The sequence below is a fragment of the Elephas maximus genome, chromosome 17 (genome assembly GCF_024166365.1).
Source record: "Elephas maximus indicus isolate mEleMax1 chromosome 17, mEleMax1 primary haplotype, whole genome shotgun sequence".
NCBI classification, from domain to species: Eukaryota; Metazoa; Chordata; class Mammalia; order Proboscidea; family Elephantidae; genus Elephas; species Elephas maximus.
This window is the reverse complement of record NC_064835.1, coordinates 46497801-46523569: the sequence shown is the minus strand read 5'-3', so window position 1 is coordinate 46523569 and position 25769 is coordinate 46497801. Positions and strand designations below refer to the sequence as shown.

The window sequence follows — 25769 nt, the reverse complement described above, 5'->3', positions numbered from 1 at the left end:
GAATCTGTCCGATTTTGTACATGATGTAGTGCCTTCAAATAGTTGTTTTTGGGATTCTATATTTTATATCTGTGGAATGTTCTATCTGGTTGGAGCTTACTTGGCCATATCAGAAGTAGAACACAGAAGTGTGTCCATTAACTTTTACAACATTGGTATTTTAAATTCTTCTTTGTTATTGATCTTAGTGTAATTGCATGTTGAAACACCCCTACCTGACCAACCACCTGGCAAAGATCTGTATTCGTACTCACTTTGAAGAAAGATGATCAAAGGTAATGTGAAAATTAATGAATAATATTTTTAATACCAGAATTTAGAAAAATATTGCTGAAGGTAATTAAAAAATGTCTGCAGCCATCCAGTGGCAGGGAACTACCAGAAGTTAAAGCCGGATTCAGAAGAGGACATGGAAGGAGGGATAACGTTACTGATGTCAGACAGATCTTGAATGAAGGCAGAGAATACTAGAAAGATGTTTTCTGATATTTTATCAACTACTTAAAGGCATTTGACTGTGTAGATCATAACAAATTATGGCTAACATTATGAAGAATAGGAATTCCAGAACACTTAATTTTTCTCATGTAGGTCTGTACACGGATCAAGAGACAGTTGTATGAAGAGAACACTTCGACCCCAAGTGCCGTTCTTTATCCCTGCTAATATTGCATGGTTCCAAATAGAAAAATGTGGGCAACAGGGTTGTATCTTCCACTTTTCTTATTCAATCTATATGCTGAACAATTAAATTGAAAAGTTGGAGTGTGTGAAGAAGAATGTGGCATCATGATTGGAGGAAGACTCATTAACAACCTGTGATATGCAGATGGCACAACTGCTTACAGAAAATTAAGATGACTCAAGGCACTTACTGCTGAAGTTCAACGACAACAGCCTTCAACATGGAAGACTCCTGACAATGAAGATAAAGAAAATCCTCACAACTGGACTGATAAACAAAATCGTGATAGATGCAGAAAAATTGGAAATGGTCAAGGATTTCATTTACTTGGATCAGCAGTCAAAGTCCACGGAGACAGCAGTCAAGAAATCAAGGGTTGTATTGCTGGCAAATCTGCCTCAAAAGACCTCTTTAAAGTTCTAAAAAGCAAAGATGTCACACTGGTGACTAAGGTGCACCGGACCCAAGCCATGGTCTTTTCAATCACCTCATATGCATGTGAAATCTGAACAATGAAAAAGAAAGAAGAATGGACGCATCTGAATTGTGATGTTGGAGATATACCACGGACAGCCAGAAGATTGAGTTAATATATCCTAGAAGAAATAAAACCAGAATGCTCTTTAGAAGAGAGAATGGCAAGACTTCATCTTACTTATTTTGAACACCTTACCAGGAAAGACCATTTGATAGAATAGGACATCGTGATTGATAAAGTAGAGGGTTAGCGAAAAGGAGGCAAACCCTCAGTGAAACACATTGACACAATTGCCACAACAATGGACTCAAACACACTGAATTTCATAGATATGGTGCAGGACTCTGCAATGTTTGATTCTGTCATACATAAAGTCTCTCTGAGCTGGAGTCAACTGCATGACACCTATCAACGACAATGTCCACATTGAATAGGACTGACCTATATCATCAATACAATATTGGGGAAATGATACTGTGTGACTTCTGAGGCTACGTCATTAAAGACTTTATGATTTCTGCCTACTTTTCCTTGGGTAATTTACATTAAGAGAAGGCAAAAGCCAAAGAAATGAAGTAAAATATGGGAGTAAATATGGATATCTATCAGTTGTATGAAATAAAGTTTTTCAGGGTATAGAATATATGTAGGACCAACGATCTTTCTTTTTGCAGCCAAGTACTTAACCGCTGCACCACCAGATCTCCTGAAAATATATATGACGATAACAGGTAACTTAGTGGGAAGATCTACAAAGCTAAAATATTCTATAGTCCTTGAATTGTCTATAAGTAAAAATGCAAATTTATATACATAGCTAAAAAAGGTGGTTCTTTTCTCTCTATTTTTTTTTGCTTTATAGTGTGATGTAAAAAAAAGCCTTATCGAAGTAAAATTAACACATAATAAATCATGTCTGCAACATTTGACATGTATATATTCCTGAAATTATTACCACAATCAAGATAGTGAATGTATTCACATAAATGTTTATTATTATCATGTCCTCTTGATTAATCGACCTGGTAGTATTGTTTTCTGAAATCTACTTGATCTGATATTAAATATAGTCACTTCACTGTCTTTTTGACTAGTGTTAGAATGGTTAATATTTTAAATTTTAATCTATTTTTACTTTGCTATTTGTTTTCTGGAAACCCTGGTGGTGTAGTGGTTAAATGCTACAGCTGCTAACCCAGGGGCTGGCAGTTCAAACCCATCAGGAGCTCCTTGGAAACTCTACAGGGCAGTTCTACTCTGTCCTATAGGGTCGCTGAGTTGGAATCGACTTGATGGCACTGGGTTTGTTTTTTTTGGTTTTATTTGTTTTCTATTTGTCCCATCTGTTCTCTGTCCCCTTTTGCTTCTGCTTTTTTTGCCTTCTTATAAATCATTTGTTACCCTTCCTTTCTATTTCTTTGGTTGGCTTATTAGCTATAATTTTTTGTTTTGTTATTGTATTGGTTGCTTTGGGGCTTCTAATACACAATTTTAACTTAGACTATCTTCAAGTGATATACCACTTCACATGCAGATTAGAAACTTAGAATGGTATATTCCATTTCCTCCTTCTAAGGCTTTATGCTATTTTTGCTATGCATTATACTGGTACATAGATTATAAACTCCAGAAGTACCGTCCACATACACCTGTAGTTCTCTCTCTGCAGATTCTTCTTTTTTGGTACTTTGGCCTAAAAGCTTCGATTTTAGGCCACTCTAGTTTTTCTGGACTCTCAGCTCTGTCCCCTCAACTTAGAGAGTCTGCTGGGCTCCTCCTGTGTTCCTTCTCCCTGTGGTGCAACCTGAAAACTCTTTCAGGGCAGCTGGCTACTGCCATCATAGTGCTCACTTTGTTTGATTCCTGTCTCTTAGTTATCTCTGTCCTTTAATGCCTGATGGCCAGGGTCTTGAAAATCATTCATGTGTGTGTGCATGCGTGAGTGTGTGCGCGTGTGTGTATGAATACAGAAAACCCTGGTGGCTTACTGGTTCAGTGCTTCAGCTGCTAACCAAAAGGTGTGCAGTTTGAATCCACCAGGTGCTCCTTGGAAACTCTATGGGGCAGTTCTACTCTGTCCAATAGGTTGCTGTGAGTTGGAATAGACTCAACAGCAATGGCTTTTGTACATGTATACATAGGTGTGTGCATATATATATGTTTGGTTGTTTCACATGGAGGGAAAACCTCGTTCTTATTACTATATATTACCTGGAAGTGAAAGTGGATTTTCCACTGAGATTTAAAATTTTGGTTGTTCTGTCTCTATTTTCGAGAAATTCTGTTTGGTTCCTTTTCAAATTTGCAGTGTCGCTATTTTTAGTTTTTTACACCTTGCACACGTGCTGTTTGTTACTTGTTTTTTTAAAATAAACTCATATCATGCCCAGATCTGAAGTATGAGCAGAACTCCTTTTTTTTCCCTGTTATTTCTGCTGCATCACATTCATGTTCATATCTTAGTTATCTTAGTTTCTTGGATGTAAAGAATCTATGACTTCTTGTTGGTACTGGCCCTTGAAAACTCATTTGTGACATTTCTTGAGGACTTAGGATGGGTATGCCCTCTTCCAGAGAGGCTTCCATCTGTGGACCCTACTGTCGTGCAACCTTAAACCAACTTCAAGATTGGAGAGTTCCAGACCACCTAGGCCATGAGTACCTGGAGTGAAAAATCCTCTCAAGGGCTGATTGCAAGCAAAACTCCCCAAGGAAACCTTGTTTGTCTCTTCCTGTCCATTTCCACAATGCACCCCTTATCAGTTCCTATGAAGGGAGTGATGGGCTCCACTTTCTCTTTGTTTCACACTTACTTTGAAATTAGTGGCCCCTTTTTTTTTTGTGTCCTAGCTCTTTATAGGGTCCCTGAGGACTCCCCACATGGGCAAGTTCTGTTCCTCTCTTCCATTTCTCTGGCCTTTGCAGAGCCCTGGAATCTAATCTCAAGTGTTTGCTGTGTCTTTATAGTATCCTCAGGATAAAAGTGGCTTTAGTGCTCAGATACTTTTGGGCCATAAACTTTTCTCAAAAATTGAGTCAAAAGATCCTCATTTTCTTCTTTCCTTTTCTCTTCTTTTGTATTTTCTCAGCATATTTGTTTGTTTATTTTCACCATGATTGCTGATTTCAGGAATCTGGCCCATCATTTATGAAACCTGAACCCATTTAATAATTTTTTAAATTTAAAATAGAGACTCTTCACATTGTAGGGATAGCAACTAGGGTCACATAACAATGTGTATGTAAATTTTTATAGAAGAAACTAACTTGAGATTTAAACTTTCACCTAGAGCACAAAAAATAAAATAAAATAAAATAAAATAAAATAAAATAAAATAAAATAAAATAAAATAAAATAAAATAAAATAAAATAAAATAAAATAAAATAAAATAAAATAAAATAAAATAAAATAAAATAAAATAAAATAAAATAAAATAAAATAAAATAAAATAAAATAAAATAAGAGGCTCTTAATGAGATCCTTTAGAAGTCCATGGCTTTAGAGCTTCTGAGTTGATATTATAGCTTGTAAGTTGACTTCTGTCTTTTCTAGTCATTGAATTATACTTCATGATGATATTTTTGGTTCTTGATTTACATTGGTTACTTTCACAACCTATTGACCATGCAGTTTGCTTCCATGCTCATTGATTTCTTTGCATAGGTCCCTCAACGCCCAGGCTGGCTGCTCACATATTATAAATGGGGCCTTTGCAATGTGAGCTGATCTGCCTCAGGCAGGCAGGGGCAGCAAGATGGTGCCACAGACTCTGGTCCTCATGTGTCTGTTGCTCTGGGTCTCTGGTGAGAACGTTAAAACTGCCTCTATCCTTCTAGAGTGGTACCTTTGCAGAATTGAAATATGGTTTTAATACGTAGTGAGAAATGGTGGCTATTTCCAAAATGGACTCAGTTATTTGCTGAGATGTATTATCACTAGGTAGCACGTTTAAGATAGTATATTTTAATGTGTCTATGATAATATGTGTATATGTATGTATGTGTGATAAATGTCCATTTGTGATTTCAGGTGCCATTGGGAACATTATGATGACCTAGTCTCCAGCCTCCTTGGCTGTATCTCCAGGGGAAACAGCTACATCAGTTGCAAGTCCAGCCAGAGTATTAGTAGCAACTGAGCCTGGTTCCAGCAGAAACCAGGACAGGGTCCTAAGCTGCTCATCTACAATGCATCCACCTGGGGATCTGGGGACCCCGACCGGTTCCATGGCACTGGATCTGGGACAGTCTTTACTCTCACCATCAGTGGCCTCCAGGCTAAGGATGTGGCATTTTACTACTGTCAGCAACATAATAGCTCTCCTCCCACAGTGCTGCAGCCTCGAACTCAAACCTCCTACCCCAGGTTGCAGGCCAGTGAGTCTTCACTGCACCAGCTGCTTCCTTTCTCCTCAGCCCTGAAGCTGCACGTTTCCTCTGTCTGCCCCATCAGCTGGATTTCCTGACTAATTCCTGGGGTGTTTGCAAGGAAGTGGATTTTTTTGAGCACATTTCAGTCTTTTTGTAAAAATGCTGCAAAAATCTCTTATAGACTTTGTCAGGAGTTGTCATATCATAGGATTCTTCAAGTTTCACATGAATGGACCACATGACAGATCTGGAATAGGGTCCAGCGTTACACCCAGAGATCATTCTCTTTTCTTTGTGTCTTCTGAATTCTGCAACATTCCAATTTTATTTCCTTGTTCTCTTGGTCTTCTTCCTTTCTCTGCACTTAGCACACCGTCCCAACTCTTGAACTTCTCACTCTTAAACCCTTGACCCTTCATATTCAAAACTTCCTTCGAAGAAGGCAGTATTCCTCTTTCTGGTTCTTTCCACATATGCTGTTTCCCAGCCATGCTTTCTGATCAATTTCATTGTAGGTTTTTTCCTACTCTAGCTCTTATTTTACTACCCTATTTTCTCCATTTCTTTCAGTGGCTCCTCATTCTTTCAAAGGAGAGTCTCTAATTCACTAACCCTCACTCTAGAAATATTTCATAGTTTTCCCATGTAATTTTTTCATTAATTACCAACTTCTTCTTTAAATTCATCTCTTGGGAGACTTGAGCCTACTTAGATAACTGAAGGATACCAAGGTTCTTTCTTGTTAACTGCTGTCAGGTTGGCCCTGATCCACGGAGACCTCATGCATAATGGGATCAGACCTTGGTGATCTGTAGGGTTTTCATTGATTGATTTATCAGAAATAGATCACCAGGTCTTTTTTCCTAGATTATTTAGTCTTGAAGCTCTGGTGACACTTGTTCAGCATCACTGCAACATGCAAGCCTCTAGTGACTGACCGAAGGGTAGTGGATGTACATGAGGTCCACTGGCCAGAAATTGAATCCAAGTATCCCATATGGAAGGCAAGAATTCTACCACTGAGCCACCGCTGCACTCCATGCTTCTTTAGTCTGCTGGAATTTGAACGAACGGGCTCATCTCATGTAATAATTTAAAAAACTCCTGGTATTCTAGCATTTTTTCTGCACTAGTATTATCATAAAATTGGAGCCCTGGTGGTGCTGTGGTTACGAGTTCAGCTGCTAACCAAAAGGCTGGCAGTTTGAATCCACCAGCTGCTCCTGTGAAACCCTATGGGGCAGTTCTACTCTGTCCTATATGGTTGCTATGAGTTGGAAGCAAATCAATGGTAACAGTTTATTATTATTATTATGAAATACATGGGTTAATGAAATTTTGCTTCAAGTACAGCAGATTTGATCAGCAGTCTCTGAACACTCTTACTCATATAACAAGCCCTTTCCTCTAACATGAGAAATATTTTTTTAAGTACTGTTTCATTCATGCGAGACATATTTATGGGTGCTTACTAGGTGACGGAATTGACTCAATGGCACTGAGTACTAGGTGACATGCACTAAAATATTGCTTTCATTCTAGCTGGAAGAGACACAGAATCAACACCTGCATAAATATTTACTATTTTTTGTAAGTGCCATGCAGAAAAAATCTGGCAGGGGAGAGGATAAGAGCTTGCTGGGAGAGTGAGTAGCCATTAAAAGTAGGATGATGGCAACTGGGTGCTAGCTGATGTAGAAAGGCTCATGAAACTTTCAAATGTGTCACATGCTTATAGTTGACTGGCCATCATCTGGGGCTATTGGGATGACTGGGTCATATCTCTCTCATCATCTGCCAGACTAATTCTAGCTTGTTTGAATGTCAGTTTACAGGATTTCAAGCAAGAAAATAAGAGCACACAAGGCTTCTTGAAGCCTAGACTCCGTACTGGTATGAGGTTCTGCATTCTATGAAGTTTGCTTCATTTTATGGATCAGTACAAGTCACAAAAGCAGCTCATATTGAAAGGGAAGGTAAATAATCCCTAACTCTTGGTAGGAGGAGATGCAAAGTCACATTGCAAAAAAGCATGAATACAGGGAGGAATAGAGAATGGGGGAGGCCAAGATGGCTGACTAGATAGAAGCTACCTCGGATCCCTCTTGCAACAAAGACTCGGAAAAACAAGTGAATCCATCACATACATGACAATCTACGAACCCTGACCATCAAACACAGATCTAAAGAGTTGACCTGAGTGACAGGTGATCTAAAAGCTGTGCCCCGAACCAGCGACTGCTTCTGCATCCCACGACCCACTCCACAGCCTTGAGCCCTTGTGGTTCCCTGGTGCCGAGTGGCAGGGCTGATAGCGGCTTGCTGAGGTAGGGCAGGCACAGGACACAGCCCTAACCCCTAGCCCCTGGGGTAACCTCTGTAGAGACTCAGCCAATGCAGGCAGGCTGCACACTGACACGGCTAAGGAGAGAGTGAATGAGCAACCACGGGGAAGCAGCAACTGTTTTTGGAGCCTGGAGCCAGCGTCCCAGTCAGAAAACCTTGGCGCTGGGTTTTGGACTGGGCTCAGGGGAGCTGAGCACGGCATCCCAAGATGGTGCAAACACAGGATGCAGCCCTAGCCCCCTGAAGTGACCTCGGGAGAAGCGAGCCAGTGCATGCAGGCAGCGCAGTGATGAGGCTGACAGGAGGAGAAGTCACTGGGAGGCAGTGACTGGTTTTGGAGCCGGGAGTGTGGCACCCCAGCTGGGGAACCCTGACGCTGGGCTTTGGACTGAGAGTGGAGGAACTGACCACGGCTTCTGAGACAGCACGTGCACAGTATGTGGGCCTGACCCCTGGGGGCAATCTCGACCCAGCCAACACACATAGGCTACCCTCACCTCCGGAATCTCAGATAAAACAGTCCTCACCAAGCAAGATAAGTAACTTTGTCTATATTCCTGGGTGCTACTCTCTTCTATCTATCTGATCCCTCCCCTCCCCTTCCCAGGCGGCTTCATTAACATTGGAATTTCCTGGGCCAGAGACTGAAGTGTTCGGCGGTTTTTTTTTGTTTGTTTGTTTGCTTTGTCTTTTCCTAACCCATTCTCCTGGCCTGAGAGAAGCAGCTACAAAAAACCCAGGGACCCAGAATCCTTCCTTAACTTCCCGAAATTGGACTAAAAATACAGAACCAGCTCCAGCCAAGCATATGAGATCCACAGTCTTGGGCTTTAATCCCTACAGGGAACAAGGTAGCTATTATAATGCAAAGGCAATTCTTATAGTGATCTGACTGTAATTGTTTTAGCGGATTACTGGAAAGACAAGTTTCCCAGGTCTGATATCTCTACTTATTAAACAGAGCCCTCACTGACCCACAACAGAGAACTGAGGGCTGAAGCTCCACCCAAACCACCTAATCTCCTGCCATAGGGGTCTGAGGATAGTGACATCTACCAATCTGTAGAGGTACATGCATTGGGTGCCTAAGGTACAGCTGCAGAGCCCACCCACAAAAGTGCTTTAGGAATAGAGACACACCTACCTCACTGGGACTTGGGGGAAGCCTGTCAGCATCCTGGCTACCCTGGAATGTGACCCCCTGCTGCTACTAGAATCTGGTGCACACAACTATCACCACTACTCCTCTAAGCGAATAGGTGACAGTCTACTCCACACACTTGGTGACCCAAAATCAGATTCTACTCAAAAATAGTGAATGGACTCTTAGGCTTATATTTCTGGTACCGGTTCAAACCAGCTGGTAAAAAGACATAAGTGATTCAAGGGCTACAACGATCAAGACAACACAATTAATAGCCCATCTACATATACTGAAAGAAAACAAAACAAGATAAGACTCAGTGAGCAAATATAAAATAAATCATTACAATATCTTACAGATGGCTCGGAGACAGCAGTCGATATCAAACCACATAAAGAAGTAGACCATGATTGATTCTACAACTCCGCAAACTAAAGACTCAAAATCTTTCCCAAATGAAGATACAATCCTGGAATTGCCAGATGCAGAATATAAAAAACTAATTTACAGAATGCTTCAAGACATCAGGGATGACCTCAAAAATGAAACAAGGCAATCTACAGAAAAAGCTAAGGAACACACTGATAAAGCAGTTGAAGAAATCAAAAAGACTATACAAGAACATAGTGGAAAAATTAATAAGCTACAAGAATCCATAGAAAGACAGCATTCAGAAATCCAAAAGATTCACAGTAAAATTACAGAATTAGACAACTCAATAGGAAGTCAGAGGAGCAGAATCAAGAAATTGGAATGCAGAGTGGGGGAGTTGGAGAATAAACCAATTGACACCAATATAGCTGAAGAAAAATCAGATAAAAGAAGTTAAAAAAATGAAGAAACCCTAAAAATCATGTGGGACTCTATCAAGAAGAATAACTTGCATGTGATTGGAGTTCCAGAACAAGGAGGGGTAACAGAAAATACAGAGAGAATAGTTGAAGATCTGTTGGCAGGAAACTTCCCTGACATCATGAAAGATGAAAGGATATCTATGCAAGATGCTCATTGAACCCCATATAAGATTGACCCAAAAAGAAAATCACCAAGATATATTATCATCAAACTTGCCAAAACCAAAGATAAAGAGAAAATTTTAAAAGCAGCCAGGGATAAAAGAAAGGTCTCCTACAAAGGAGAATCAATAAGAATAAGTGCAGACTACTCAGCCGAAACCATGCAGTCAAGAAGGCAATGAGATGACATATATAGAGCTCTGAAGGAGAAAAACTGCCAGCCAAGGATCATTTATCCAGCAAAATTCTCTCTCAAATATGAAGGGGAAATTAAAATATTTACAGATAAACACAAGCTTAGAGAATTTACAAAAACCAAACCAAAGCTACAAGAAAAACCAAAGGAAATTGTTTGGTCAGAAAATCAATAACATCAGATAACAACACAACACAAGGTCACAGAACAGAACATCCTGATATCAACTCAAATAAGGAAATCACAAAAACAAATTAAGATTAATTTTAAAAAGGAAAAAATGCTCAAAACAGGGAATCATTGAACTCGTTATGTAAAAGATCACAATAATCAAAAAGAGGGACTAAATACAGGAGGCATAGAACTGCCATATGGAGAGGAAAACAAGGCAATATAGGATGATACAAGTTAGGTTTTTACTTAGAACAATAGGGGTAAATATTAAGGCAACCACAAAGAGGTCTAACAATTCCATAACTCAAAATAAAAACAAAGAAAAATATAATGACTCAGCAAACATAAATTCGACTACCATGAAAATGAGGAACACACAATTTGCAAAGAAAAACATCTCAGCACAAAAAAGTAAGTGGAAAAATGAAATTGTCAACAACACACACAAAAAGGCATCAAAATGACAGCACTAAACACATACTTACATATAATTACGCTGAATGTAAATGGACTAAATGCACCAATAAAGAGACAGAGAGTCTCAGACTGGATAAAGAAACACGATCTGTCTATATGCTGCCTACAAGAGACACACCTTAGTCTTAGAGACACAAACGAACTAAAACTCAAAGGATAGAAAAAAATATATCAAGCAAACAACAATCAAAAAAGAGCAGGAGTAGCAATATTAATTTCTGACAAAATAGACTTCAAAGTTAAATCCACCACAAAGGATAAAGAAGGACACTACATAATGATTAAAGGGACAATTGATCAGGAAGACATAACCATATTAAATATTTATGCACCCAATGACAGGGCTGCAAGATACATAAAACAAACTTTAACAGAACTGAAAAGTGAGATAGACACCTCCACAATTATAGTAGGAGACTTCAACACACCACTTTTGGAGAAGGATAGGACTTCCCAGTAAGAAGTTCAAAAGAGACGCAGAAGACCTAATTGCTATAAACAACCAACTTGACCTCACAGACCTATACAGAACACTCCACCCAACAGCTGCAAAGTATACTTTTTTTTTTCTATTTCACATGGAACATTCTCTAGAATAGATCACATATTAGGTTATAAAACAAAGCTTTGCAGAATCCAAAACATCGAAATATTACAAAGCATCTTCTCAGACCACAAGGCCATAAAAGTGGAAACCAATAAGAGAAAAACAGGGAAAAGAAATCAAATACTTGGAAACTGAACATTACCGTGCTCAAAAAAGACTGGGTTATAGAAGACGTTAGGGAGGGAATAAAGAAATCCATAGAATGCAACGAGAATGAAAACACTTCCTATCAAAACCTCTGGGACACAGCAAAAGCAGTGCTCAGAGGTCAATTTATATCGATAAATGCACACATACAAAAAGAAGAAAGAGCCAAAATCAGAGAACCGTCCCTACAACTTGAACAAATAGAAAGCGAGCAACAAAAGAATCCTTCAGGCACCAGAAGAAAACAAATAATAAAAATTAGAGCTAAACTAAATGAAATAGAGAACAGAAAAACAATTAAAAAAAATTAACAAAGCCAAAAGCTGGTTCTTTGAAAAAATTAACAAAATTGATAAACCATTGGCCAGACTGATTGAAGAAATACAGGAAACAAATAACCCGAATAAGAGAGGAGATGGGCCATATTACAACAGACCCAACAGAAAGTAAAAGAATTATATCAGATTATTACGAAAAATTGTACTCTAACAAATTTGCAAACCTAGAAGAAATGGATGAATTCCTAGAAAAACACTACCTACTTAAACTAACACAATCAGAATTAGAACAACTAAAAAGACCCATAACAAAAAAAGAGATTGACAAGGTAATCAAAAAACTCCCAACAAAAAAAAAAAGCCCTGGACTGGATGGCTTCACTGCAGAGTTCTACCAAACTTTCAGAGAAGAGTTAACACCACTACTACTAAAGCTATTTCAAAGCATAGAAAATGATGGAATACTGCCTAACTCATTCTATGAAGCCACCATATCCCTGATACCAAAACCAGGTAAAGAAACCAAAAAAAAAGAAAATTACAGACCTATATCCCTCATGAACATAGATGCAAAAATCCTCAACAAAATTCTAGCCAATTAATTCAACAACATATCAAAAAAATAATCCACCACGACCAAGTGGGATTTATACCAGGTACACAAGGTTGGTTTAATATTAGAAAAACCATTAATGTAATCCACCATATAAATAAAACAATAGACAAAAACCACATGATCTTATCAATTGATGCAGAAAAGGCATTTGACAAAGTCTAACACCCATCCATGATAAAAACTCTCAGCAAAATAGGAATTGAAGGAAAATTCCTCAACATAATAAAGGGCATCTATACAAAGCCAACAGCCAACATCATTCTAAATGGAGAGAGCCTGAAAGCATTTCCCTTGAGAACGCGAACCAGACAAGGATGCACTTTATCACCGCTCTTATTCAACGTTGTGCTAGAGGTCCTAGCCAGAGCAATTAGGCTAGACAAAGAAATAAAGGGCATCTGCATTGGCAAGGAGGAAGTAAAATTATCTCTATTTGCAGATGACATGATCTTATACACAGAAAACCCCAAGGAATCCTCCAGAAAACTACTGAAACTAATAGAAGAGTTAGGCAGAGTCTCAGGTTATAAGATAAACATAGAAAAATCACTTGGATTCCTCTACATCAACAAAAAGAACATCGAAGAGGAAATCACCAAATCAATACCATTCACAGTAGCCCCCCAAAAGATAAAATACTTAGGAATAAATCTTACCAAAGATGTAAAAGACCTATACAAAGAAAACTATAAAGTACTAATGCAAGAAACTAAAAGGGCCCTACATAAGTGGAAAAACATACCTTGCTCGTGGATAGGAAGACTTAACATAGTAAAAACGTCTATTTTACCAAAAGCCATCGATACATACAATGCACTTCCGACCCAAATTTCAATGACATTTTTTAAAGTGTTGGAGAAACAAATCACCAACTTCATATGGAAGGGAAAGAAGCCCCGGATAAGTAAAGCATTACTGAAAAAAAAGAAGAAAGTGGGAGGCCTCACTCTACCTGATTTTAGAACATATTATACAGCCACAGTAGTCAAAACAGCCTGGTACTGGTACAACAGGCACATAGACCAATGGAACAGAATTGAGAACCCAGATATAAATCCATCCATGTAAGAGCAGCTGATATTTGACAAAGGCCCAGTGTCAGTTAATTGGGGAAAAGATAGTCTTTTTAACAAATGGTGCTGGCATAACTGGATATCCATCTGCAAAAAAATGAAACTGGACCCATACCTCACACCATGCACAAAAACTAACTCCAAGTGGATCAAAGACCTAAACATAAAGATTAAAACGATAAAGATCATGAAAGAAAAAATAGGGACAACGTTAGGAACCCTAATACAAGGCCTAAACAGAATACAAAACACTACTAAAAATGACGAAGAGAAACCAGATAACTGGGAGCTCCTAAAAGTCAAACACCTATGCTTATCTAAAGACTTCACCAAAAGAGTAAAAAGACCACCTACAGACTGGGAAATAATTTTCAGCTATGACATCTCTGACCAGCGCCTGATCTCTAAAATCTATATGATTCTGTTAAAACTCAACCACAAAAAGACAAATCACCCAATCAAAAAGTGGGCAAAGGATATGAACACGCACTTCACTAAAGAAGATATTCAGGTGGCTAACAGACACATAAGAAAATGCTCTCAAACATTAGCCATTAGAGAAATGCAAATTAAAACTACGATGAGATTCCATCTCACTCTAAAAAGGCTGGAATGAATCCAAAAAACACAAAATAATAAGTGCTGGAGGGGCTGCGGAGAGATTGGAACTCTTATACACTGCTGCTGGGAATGTACAATGGTACATCCACTTTGGAAATCTATCTGGAGTTTTCTTAAAGTTAGAAATAGAACTGCCATACAATCCAGAAATCCCTCTCCTCGGAATATACCCTAGAGAAATAAGAGCCTTTACACGAACAGATATATGCACACCCATGTTTATTGCAGCACTGTTTACAATAGCAAAAAGTTGGAAACAACCAAGGTGTCCATCAATAGATGAATGGTTAAATAAATTATGGTACATTCACACAATGGAATACTATGCATCGATAAAGAACAGTGACGAATCTGAAACATTACATAACATGGAGGAACCTGGAAGGCATTATGCTGAGTGAAATTAGTCAGATGCAAAAGGACAAATACTGTATAAGACCACTATTATAAGTTCTTGAGAAATAGTATAAACTGAGAAGAACACATTCTTTTGTGGTTACGAGCGGGGGCAAGGAGGGAGAGTGGGAGAGGGTTATTTACTGATTAGTTAGTAGATAAGAACTACTTTAGGTGAAGGGAAGGACAATACTCAATACAGGGAAGGTCAGCTCAACTCGACTGGACCAAAAGCAAAGAAGTTTCCGGGACAAACTGAAGGCTTCAAAGGTCAGCGAAGCAAGGGCGGGGGTTTGGGAACTATGGCTTAAGGGGACTTTTAAGTCAATTGGCATAATAAACTCTATTATGAAAACATTCTGCATCCCACTTTGAAATGTGGCATCTGGGGTCTTAAATGCTAACAAGCGGCCATCTAAGATGCATCAATTGGTCTCAACCCATCTGGATCAAAGGAGAATGAAGAACACCAAGGTCACATGATAACTATGAGCCCGAGACAGAAAGGGCCACGGGCACTAGAGACTTAACATCATTCTGAGACTAGAAGAACTAGATGGTGCACAGCCACAACCGATGACTGCCATGACAGGGAGCATAACAGAGAACTCTTGAGGGAGCAGGAGAAGAGTGGGATGCAGACCCCAAATTCTCATAAAAAGACCAGACTTAATGGTCTGACTGAGACTAGAAGAATCGCAGTAGTCATGGTCCCCAAACCTTCTGTTGGCCCAGGATAGAAACCATTCCGGAAGACTACTCATCAGACATGGAAGGGACTGGACAATGGGTTGGAGAGAGATGCTGATGAAGAGTGAGCTACTTGTATCAGGTGGACACTTGAGACTGTATTGGCATCTCCTGTCTGGAGGGGAGATGGGAGGGTAGAGAGGGTTAGAAACTGGCAAAAGGGTCACGAAAGGAGAGACTGGAAGAAGGGAGCGGACTGACTCATTAGGGGGAGAGTAAATGGGAGTATGTAGTAAGGTGTATATAAGCTTACATGTGACAGACTGACTTGATTTGTAAACTTTCACTTAAAGCACAATAAAAATTATTTAAAAAAAAAGAATTGGGGATGTTTTTTATAATTGGTCTACAATAGATCGTGATGGAAGGCGGCCCTGAGAAAGTATGATCAAATCAAAGTCTTAATGTTGGCGAAAAATGAACCATAGGAATATCTCCAGGAGAGAAAATAGCAAATTTCTGAGCAGAAATGTAACCAACATATTGGAAGAGAAGCAAGGAAGCCAGTGTTGCTGGAGTGGAGTTGCAAGGAAGAGATTGCTGGGACTCAAGGTCAAAGAAATAATGAGGGGGGTTATTTCATAGGGTATTGTAGGCTACTCTAAGGATTTGTGTTTTACTTTGAATGAGATGATAGTAACTGGAGAGTTTTAAATAGAGTATATGATTTAATTTGTAGTTTGACAGTACAAAAGAGATTCCACTGAGGAGGCCATTATTATCATCCTGGCTAGAGAGGATGACTGCTACGGTGGAAGGTGGTAATAGTGGGGAGGGTGAGGAGAGGCCTACTTTGAAAATAGAGTTAGCAATGTGCTGATGGTTTTGACAAGGAATGTGAGATGAAATGTAGGTCTTAAAATGACTCCAAGGCTTTGCTCTGAGTAACCAGAAAGGTGGACTTGATATTTATTTACCTAGGGAATGCTGTGGGAAGAGTGAATTTGGGGTTGAAGATTAGGAATTTTGTTCTGAACATTTTAAGCTTATGATGTGTATTAGACCTCCATGTGTGGCTATCAAGTAGACCACTGGATTCATGGGAACAGATATGGTATGGGGATTTAAATGCGATAAATAAAAAAATGAGCACTGAATAGATGGAGAACAGAAGAAGACCAGGGACTGAGCTCTGAGGCAGGGGAGATGAGGAGGAACCAGCAAAGGGGTCTGAGAAGGAGCCATGTGGTTGGATGACGAAAAGGAGAGTGTAAAATCCCGGAGCTCGATATGGAAATTGTATCAAGAAGGAGGACTTTATCAATGTGCTAAATGCTAGTATTTGGTCTGGAAGATGAAGACTGGGAGGCGACCATTGGATTTGACAGTGTGGAGGTCACTAGTGACATTGAGTAGTAGTGCAGTTAGACAGCAGGAATAGTGCTGTGAATAGAGGGTGCCCAAGAGAGAATGGGAAGAGAGGATTTAGGGTTGGTGACTCTAAAACTTTTTCAATGAGCTTTTTGGTAAAGGAGAAGAGTGAAATGACATAACTGGAAGGAGATGTGAGATCTAGAGCATTTTTTAGAATGTTATTTGCCTGCTGATGGGAATGACGCCGAAGAGAAATGAACATGAATACTTCTGGAAAGAGAAGAGAGTAATGCCAAGTAATGCTCTTGAGTAAGTCAGAGGAATGGGCCAGATTACTGGCTTCAGATAGGACTGTGTGCTCATGTACAGTAACAGGAAGGAGAGTGTGGGGAACCCAGTGGATCAGGAGACACAGGGGAGTACTTATACATATAAATCCCAGAGGCACCATCCACATACATTTGTAGTTCTCTCTCTACAGCTTCTTCTTCTTTGGTGCTTTGTCTTAAAAACTTTAATCATTTCAGTCTTTCTGGACTCTCAGCTCTGTCCCCTCAACTTAGAGAGTCTGCTGGGCTCCCCTTGTGTACCTCCTCCCTGTGGTGCAGCCTGAAAACTCTCAGGGCAGCTGACTAGTGCCATCATAGTGTTCACTGTGTTTGATTTCTGTCTCTCAGTTATCACTGTCCTTCAATGTCTGAAAGCCAGGGTCTTGAAAACCATCTGTGTATGTGTGTGTGAGTGTATGTATGTATATATATGTATATGAATATATATATGTGTGTGCATATACATATATTTTGGTTGTTTCACACGGAAGGAAAACCTCATTCTTATTATTACAGTGTCTTGCTTGGAAGTGAAAGTGGATTTGCCATTGAGATTTAAAACTTTGGTTGTTCTATCTCTAATTTCTAGAAATTCTGTTTGATTTCTTTTTCAAATCTATGGTGTCACCATTTTTATTTTCTTATACCTTGCACACATACTCTTTATCACTTATTTTTTTAAATAAACTCACCTCATGCCCAAATCTGAAGTGTGAGCAGAACTCCTTTTGTTCTCTGTTATTTCGGTTGCATCACCTTCGTATCCTAGCTATCTTACATTCTTGGATGTCAAGAATCTATGACTTCTTGTTGCTATTGCCCCTTGAAAAATCATTTGTGAGGTTTCCTGAGGACTTAGGATGGGCATACCCTCTTCCAGAGAGACTTCCATTTGAGGGCTCTACCGTTCTGCTACATTAAACCAACTTCAAGATTGGCAAGTTCCAGACCACCTAGGCAATGCATACCTGGAGTCAAAAATTCCCTCAAGGGCTGATGGCAGCCAAAACATCCCCAGGAAATCTTGTCTTTTCCTGTCCATTTCCACAATGTACCTCTTATCAGTTCCTAGGAAGGGAATGATAAGACCCAATTTTTCTTTGGTTCGCAGTTACTTTGAAATGAGTGGTCCCTTGTGTCCTAGCTCTTTATAGGGTCCCTGAGGACTCCCCACGTGGACAACTTCTGTGCCTGTCTTCTGTTTCTCTGTCCTTTTCAGAGACCTCGAATCCAATCTGAAGTGTTTGCAGTGTCTTTATATTGTCCTTCAGGATAAAAGTGGCTTTGGAACTCAGGTATTTTTTGGCCATGAACTTTTATCAAAAATTTTACCAAAATTTCTCATTTTCTTCTCTCAGTTCCTCTTCTTTCTTTTGTTGTGTTTTCCCAGAATTTTTTTTTTTTTTTTAATTTCCCCATGATTGTTGATTTCAGGAATCGGGCCCATCATTTATGGAACATGAACCCATTTAATAAAATTTTTTATTTGAAATAGAGGCTCTTAATTAGATCATTTAGCTGTCTGTAGCTTTAGAGCTTCTAAGTTGATATTATAGCTTGTAAGTCGACTTCTGTCTTTTCTAATTATTGAATTATACTTTCTGTGATGATATATTTGGTTCCTGATTTACATTGCTTACTTTCACAATCTATTGGGCATGCAGTTTGTTTCCACGTTCATTGATTGCTTTGCATAGGTCCCTCCACACCGAGGCTGGCTGTTCAGATCTTATAAACAGGGTCTTTGCAGTAGTGAGCTGATCTGCATCAGGCAAGCAGGGGCAGAAAGATGGTGCCACAGACTCTGGTCTTCAAGTCCCTGTTGCTCGAGGTCTCTGGTGAGAAACTTAAAACTGCCTCAATCCCTCTAGAGCAGCATCATTGCTGAATTGAAAAATTACTATGTAGTGGGAAAGGATGGCTATTTTTCAAAATGGACTCAATTATCTCCTGAAACATATTATCACTAGAAAGCACATTTGAAATAGGATATTTTAATACCTCTATGATAAAGTGTGTATAGGTGTGGAGGAGTGATAATTTGCCATTTTGTGATTTCAGGTGCCAGCGGGGACATTGTGATCACACAGTCTCCAGCCTCCTTGGCTGCGTCCAGGGGAAATGGCTACCATCAAATGCAAGACCAGCCAGAGTATTAGTAGCTACTTAACCTGGTACCAGCAGAAACCAGGACAGGCTCCTAAGCTGCTCATCTACGATGCATCAAACAGGGCATCTGGAGTCCCTGACCGATTCCGTGGCAGTGGATCTGGGACAGGCTTCACTCTCACCATCAGCAGCCTCCAGGCTAAGGATGTGGCACTTTATTACAATCAACAACGTAATAGCTCTCCTCACACAGTGTTGCAGCCTCAAACACAAACCGCCTACTCCAAGGTTGTAGGCCAGTGAGTCTTCACTGCACCAGCTGTTTCCTTTCTACTTAGCCATGAACATGCATGCTTCCTCTGTCTGCCCCATAGGCCACATCTTCTGACTAATTCCTGGGGTGTTTGCAAGGTCCAGGAGAGAATGAAGGGATGTGGATTTTTCTTAGCCCCTTTTAGTCTGAGATTATTGTAAAAATGCTGCAAAAATCTCTTATAGACTTTGTCATATCATAGGATTCTGCAAGTGTCACATGGATGGACCACGTGACTGATCTGGAATAGGGTCCAGTGAGTGCTGCCCCCGGAGAGATCATTCTCTTTTCTTTGTGTCTTCTGAACTCTGCAACATTCCAATTTTATTTCCTCATTCTCTTGGTCTTCTTCCTTTCTCTGCACTTACCACACCCTCCCAACTTGACCTTCCCATTATTAAACCCTTGACCCTTCATATTCAAAACTTCCCTCAAAGAAGGCAGTATTCCTCTTCCTGTTTCCTTCCACATATCCTGTTTCCCAGTCATGCTTTTCTGATCAATGTCGCTGAAGGTGTTTTCCTACTGTAGTTCTTATTTACTGCCCTTTTCTCTTCTCTCCATTTCTTCAGTGCCATGTGCTTCTTCCAAAGGCAAGTCTCTAATTCACTACCCCATCACTCTAGAAATATTTGATTGTTTTCCCATGTCATTTTTTCATTAATTGCCAACCTCCTCTTTGAATTTATCTCTTGGGCGCCTGAGTCTAATCTGATAACTGAAGGATTTCAGGGTTATTTCTTGTTAGCTGCTGTCAGGTTGTCCCCTGATCCACGGAGACTTCATGCACAGTGGGATCAGACTTTGGTGATCCGTAGGGTTTTCATCGATTGATTTATCAGAAATAGATCACCGGTCTTTCTTCCTAGATTATCTTAGTCTTGAAGCTCTGGTGACACTTGATCAGCATCACTGCAACATGCAAGCCTCTACTGACTGAAGGGTGGTGGATACACATGAGGTGCATTGGCCAGCAATTGAACTGGAGTATTTCACATGCAAGGCAAGACTCCTACCACTGAACCACCACTGCCCCCATGTTTCTTTAGTCTGCCGTCGTTTGAATGAACATGCTCATCTCATGTAATAATAGAAAAACTCCTGGCATTCTAATATTATTTCTGTGCTAGTATTATTATAAAATTGGAGCCCTGGTGGTGCAGTGGTTAAGAACTTGGCTGCTAGCCAAAAAGTCAGCAGTTCAAAGCCACCAGCTGCTCCTTGGAAACCCTCTGGAGAAGTTGTACTCTATCCTATAAGGTCGCTATGAGTTGGAATCAAATCGACAGTAACATTTTTTCTTTAATTATTATTTTGAAATACATGATGTGATGGTTAAGATTCTGTGTCACTTTGGCTGGACCATGATTCTCAGTGTTTATATGTGATCACTCCAGTGATAAAATCTACTGTGATTAGCCAACCAGTTTAATGGAAGTTTCCTTGGAGGTTTGACCTGCATCCAAATAGCAGCAGATATTCTGCCATTTTTTTTTTTAGCTCTGGATCATGCGGCTACCTCCTATTTCTCTGGCCTCTGGTTCTTGGGACTTGAGCGATCAGCTTACCTTCCGATCTTGGGATCATCAGCCCCTGCAGCTATGTGAATCAGGAGAAGCCTTGCTGTTTTCCCTGCCAATCGTGGGATTCGTTGTGAGCAAGAGCCCTGCTCTCTGACCTGCCGATCTTGGGTTCACTAGCCCCTGCAACTATGTGAATCGGGAGAAATCTCTATCCTAATCCACCAACTTGAGAAGTTCCAGCCTGTAAATTGTATAAGCCATTTCTTTGATATAAATCTCTGTGTATGCTTCCACAGGCAACTGCCAGAAGTTCAGTCTGGGCTCAGAAGAGGACGTGGCACAATGGATATCATTGCTGATGTCAGATGGATATCAGCCAAGAGCAAGGAAGACCAGAAAGATTTTTACCTGTGTTTTATTGGCCCTGCAAAGACATTCAACTGTGTGGATCATAACAAATTACGGATAGTACTGGGAAGAACGAGAATTCCAGAACACTTAATTGTGCTTACATAGAACCTGTACATAGATCAAGAGGCAGTCGTTTGAACAGAACGAGGTGATATTGCATAGTTTAAAATGGGAAAATTATTAGTCGAGCATAAGCCATTTGCTCCACATCACTAAGTACATCTTAGTTTTGGCAAAGAATCCAAGAAAACAGATGCCAATTACACCCATATTTAAAAAGGTACATCAAAAAAGATCACCTTAGAAAATTTTTAACTACAATCTCGAGAGCTAAGAATTTCAGCATCATACTCCCTGGTACTTTGCATAACTGTCCCCTCTCCACTGCCTCACCCTGTGTGTTCAGTCCTGATTATCTGAATCTCAAAAATGCAGCCTTTTCGGGGGGAGGGGGTGGAATCTGAGCAACATCACACAAGAGAGAAGCTGCATCCAGATCCTCAAATTCTTGTTCTACTCTGTTACAGATGAGAGGATATTTGCAAACCTAGAAATTAAATTTTGCCTCCAAAATGATCTTCCTGTTCAGATAGATTCATAATTTTAAAACAAGAAATGAAATAAATGCTATGAACAACACAGGCCTGTCTACCTATCACAGTTAGAGACGACTGTGGCTTGATATTTTCATTTGTCCCTGAGTGTACAGCATCTCTGCACCATCCCTGTGTCTGTCACTGCTGGTTCTAGTAGACAGATCCCACTAACTCAGTAGACAGAATTCCCAGCTATCTCCCTGGGAGAGAGAGTGTCCATCAACTGCAGGGGCAGTCAGAGCCTCCTCTGCACTGATGGGAAACACTACTTACTCTGGTACCAGCTAAAACTAGGGGAAGTTCCTAAGGGCCTCATTTGCCGTGCTTCCATCCATGTTGATGGGGTGTCCACTGGTTCAGTGGCAGTGGGTCTGAGACAGAACTTATTCTCACCATGAGCATCTTTGAGTTCAATGATAGTACAGTGAATTTCTGTTTCCAGCATGAAAATGTCCTATCATAATGATGTGACTCCAAATATAAACTGTCCAACTAACAAAGGGAGGAAAGGAAAGGATCCCAGCTGCTTCTTATTACTAGCCACTGTCACAGAGACTGCTGTGGCTGGCCAGCTGGCCGGCTGGCTGGCTGGTTTTAATCAGGAAAAAAAATATTGGCAGGAGATAGTAAAAAATAGGCAGCTAGGCCTTCTCTGGCTCCAAAAGAAAGCTGGTCTCCTTCTCCTCCTATTCACTTCCTTTAATCTGTTCTCAGCACTCCCTCTGGATCTCAGTGCTTGGTCATTCACAGCCATAGTCTGATCCCTCCAATCACACTTAACCACACTTCCCAAATGCCTTTACTGCTACCCCCAAACAGAACCTCCTTTCTAGGCCAAAGGCCACTTGAGAAGTCACTTACCCCTGAGTATTTCTATTCCCTGCTTCCCCACTCAAATTTTATTCCAGAAAAAAAAACATCCCATGAAGGGGAAAATACTAGATTCCCATCTGTCCTTGTGAAAGAGGCAGTACAAATTCTTCTTCTCCCAGTACATTTAAAAAAGGACTCTAGTGCAAAACTGAGGAGAAGAAAACAGGTTTCTTTTATCGTTAGAAAAAATTTTAAATGTGAGGGCAGCAAAGCAGATTGTAAGAGAACACCAAGCAAACATACAGACTTGAGAGATGAAGGACTCAGATTTCCAGTGTGTAGCAGTTAAAAGGGAGTTCCTTCTCCACATTTCACACCCCTCCCCAACCACTGGAATTCCTCTTAGCCTACTTCTCTCTGGGTTCGTCCTCAGCCTCCCAACCCTGAGTCTTCTCTGCCCTGAACACAATAATTCCCCAAAGCCTTCTCAATTAATTGCTTATTTTCCACTTCCCCACCTCCTATGTACCTCCTCCTGAAAAAAAATTACAAATAAAACACTTTGGATTCTGTGTAGTAGACTATATCATGCACTCCTCTCACAGTTTTCCCTATCTAAATAAATGTCAAGTCCACCCTTCTGGTTATTTACTCAGAGCAATGCCTTGGAGTCATTTGAAGATCTACTTTTCATCTCACACTCCTTGTCACAACCATTGGCATGTTAGTATCTCTATTTCCAAAATAGACCTCTCCTCACCTCCTCCACTATTACCACCATCCACCAAAGCAATCATCTTCTATAGGCAGGACAATAATAATGGCCTCCTAACTGGTGTCTCTTTTGTACTGTTAAAATAAAAATTAAATCATATCCTCTATTCAGGACTCTCCAGTTATTACCACATCATTCAAAATAAAACCCAAATCCTTAGAGTAGCCTATGAAATCCTACAAAATAAACTCCCTTATTATTTCTTTGACCTTAAGTAGCAGTATCTCCCCGTTGCAACTCGATTCCAGCAACACTGGCTTCCTTGCTTTTCTCCCAATATGGAGGTTACATTTCTGCTTCAGAAATTTGCTGTTTTCTCTAACTAGGAACCTATTTCCTGGAGATGTTCCTATGGCTCATTTTCTTACTAACATTAAGACGTTGACCTGATCATACTTTCACAGGCAGCCTTCCATCACCATCTATTGTCGATCGATTGCAAAAACATCCTGAATTATTTATCCCTCCCAGTACCCATGCTTTTTTGCAATATGGCTTTGCATCTCCCCCCATCAAGAGTTAGGAGCTATTTACCCTCCCTTTGAATATGAGCTGGTTTTGTGGATTGTATTGATCCTGACAATGAAGGAAACTTCATAGAATGCAGAACATCTTGTACCAGTATTGAGTCTAGGATTCAAGAAGCTTTGTGTGCTCTTATTTTCCAGCTTGGGATCCGGTCAACTGCCACCAGAACAAGCTAGGGTTAGTTGGCCACATGAAGAGAGAGATAAGGCCCAGTCATCCCAATACCCCAGCTAATGGCCAGGCAACAATAAACATGTGAAAGACATGAAAGGCTCACGGGCCTTTGTACATCAGCCAGAACCCAGGTGATATCAACCTACTTTTAATTTGCTACTCAGTCTTACCCCAGTAAGCTTTTATCGCTTTTCCTGGTTTTTTTTTTTTTTCCTTCATAGCACTTAAAAAAAAAAAAAAGTAAATATTTCATGTGTGCAGTTGTTGATTGTCGCCCCAACTAGAATGAAACAATAGTTTAGTGCATGATACCTAGTAAGCCCTCAATAAATATAACCTAGATGAAACAATCAATACTTTGAAAATATTTCTCATGTTAGAGAAAAGGCCTTTTTTTTTTTAATGAACTTTTATTGAGCTTCAAGTGAACGTTTACAAATCAAGTCAGACTGTCACATATAAGTTTATATACACCTTACTCCATACTCCCACTTGCTCTCCCCCTAATGAGTCAGCCCTTCCAGTCTCTCCTTTCGTGACAATTTTGCCAGCTTCCAACTCTCTCTATCCTTCCATCCCCCCTCCAGACAGGAGATGCCAACACAGTCTCAAGTGCCCACCTGATATAATTAGCTCACTCTTCATCAGCATCTCTCTCCTACCCACTGTCCAGTCCCTTTCATGTCTGATGAGTTGTCTTTGGGAATGTTTCCTGTCCTGGGCCAACAGAAGGTTTGGGGACCATGACCTCCGGGATTCCTCTAGTCTCAGTCAGACCATTAAGTTTGGTCTTTTTGTGAGAGTTTGGGGTCTGCATCCCACTGTTCTCCTGCTCCCTCAGGGGTTCTCTGTTGTGCTCCCTGCCAGGGCAGTCATCGATTGTGGCTGGGCACCAACTAGTTCTTCTGGTCTCAGGATGATGTAGGTCTCTGGTTCATGTGGCCCTTTCTGTCTCTTGGGCTCTTAGTTATCGTGTGACCTTGGTGTTCTTCATGCTCCTTTGCTCCAGGTGGGTTGAGACCAATTGATGCATCTTAGATGGCCGCTTGTTAGCATTTAAGACCCCAGACGCTGCAATTCAAAGTGGGATGCAGAATGTTTTCATAATAGAATTATTTTGCCAATTGACTTAGAAGTCCCCTTAAACCATGGTCCCCAAACTCCCGCCCTTGCTCTGCTGACCTTTGAAGCATTCAGTTTATCCCAGAAACTTCTTTGCTTTTGGTCCAGTCCAGTTGAGCTGAGCTTCCATGTATTGAGTATTGTCCTTGCCTTCACCTAAAGTAGTTCTTATCTACTAATTAATCAGTAAAAAATCCTCTCCCACCGTCCCTCCCTCCCCCCCTCGTAACCACAAAAGAATGTGTTCTTCTCAGTTTATACTCTTTCTCAAGATCTTATAATAGTGGTCTTATACAATATTTGTCCTTTTGCCTCTGACTGATTTCACTCAGCATAATGCCTTCCAGGTTCCTCCATGTTATGAAATGCTTCACAGATTCGTCACT

The 25769-nt window shown here is 40.2% G+C and overlaps 1 pseudogene; it reads left to right on the top strand.

Annotated features, from left to right (window-relative positions):
- The first annotated feature begins 18808 nt into the window (after nucleotides 1-18808).
- On the top strand, nucleotides 18809-19431 carry LOC126060267 (immunoglobulin kappa variable 4-1-like; annotated as a pseudogene).
- The last annotated feature ends 6338 nt before the right edge of the window (nucleotides 19432-25769 follow it).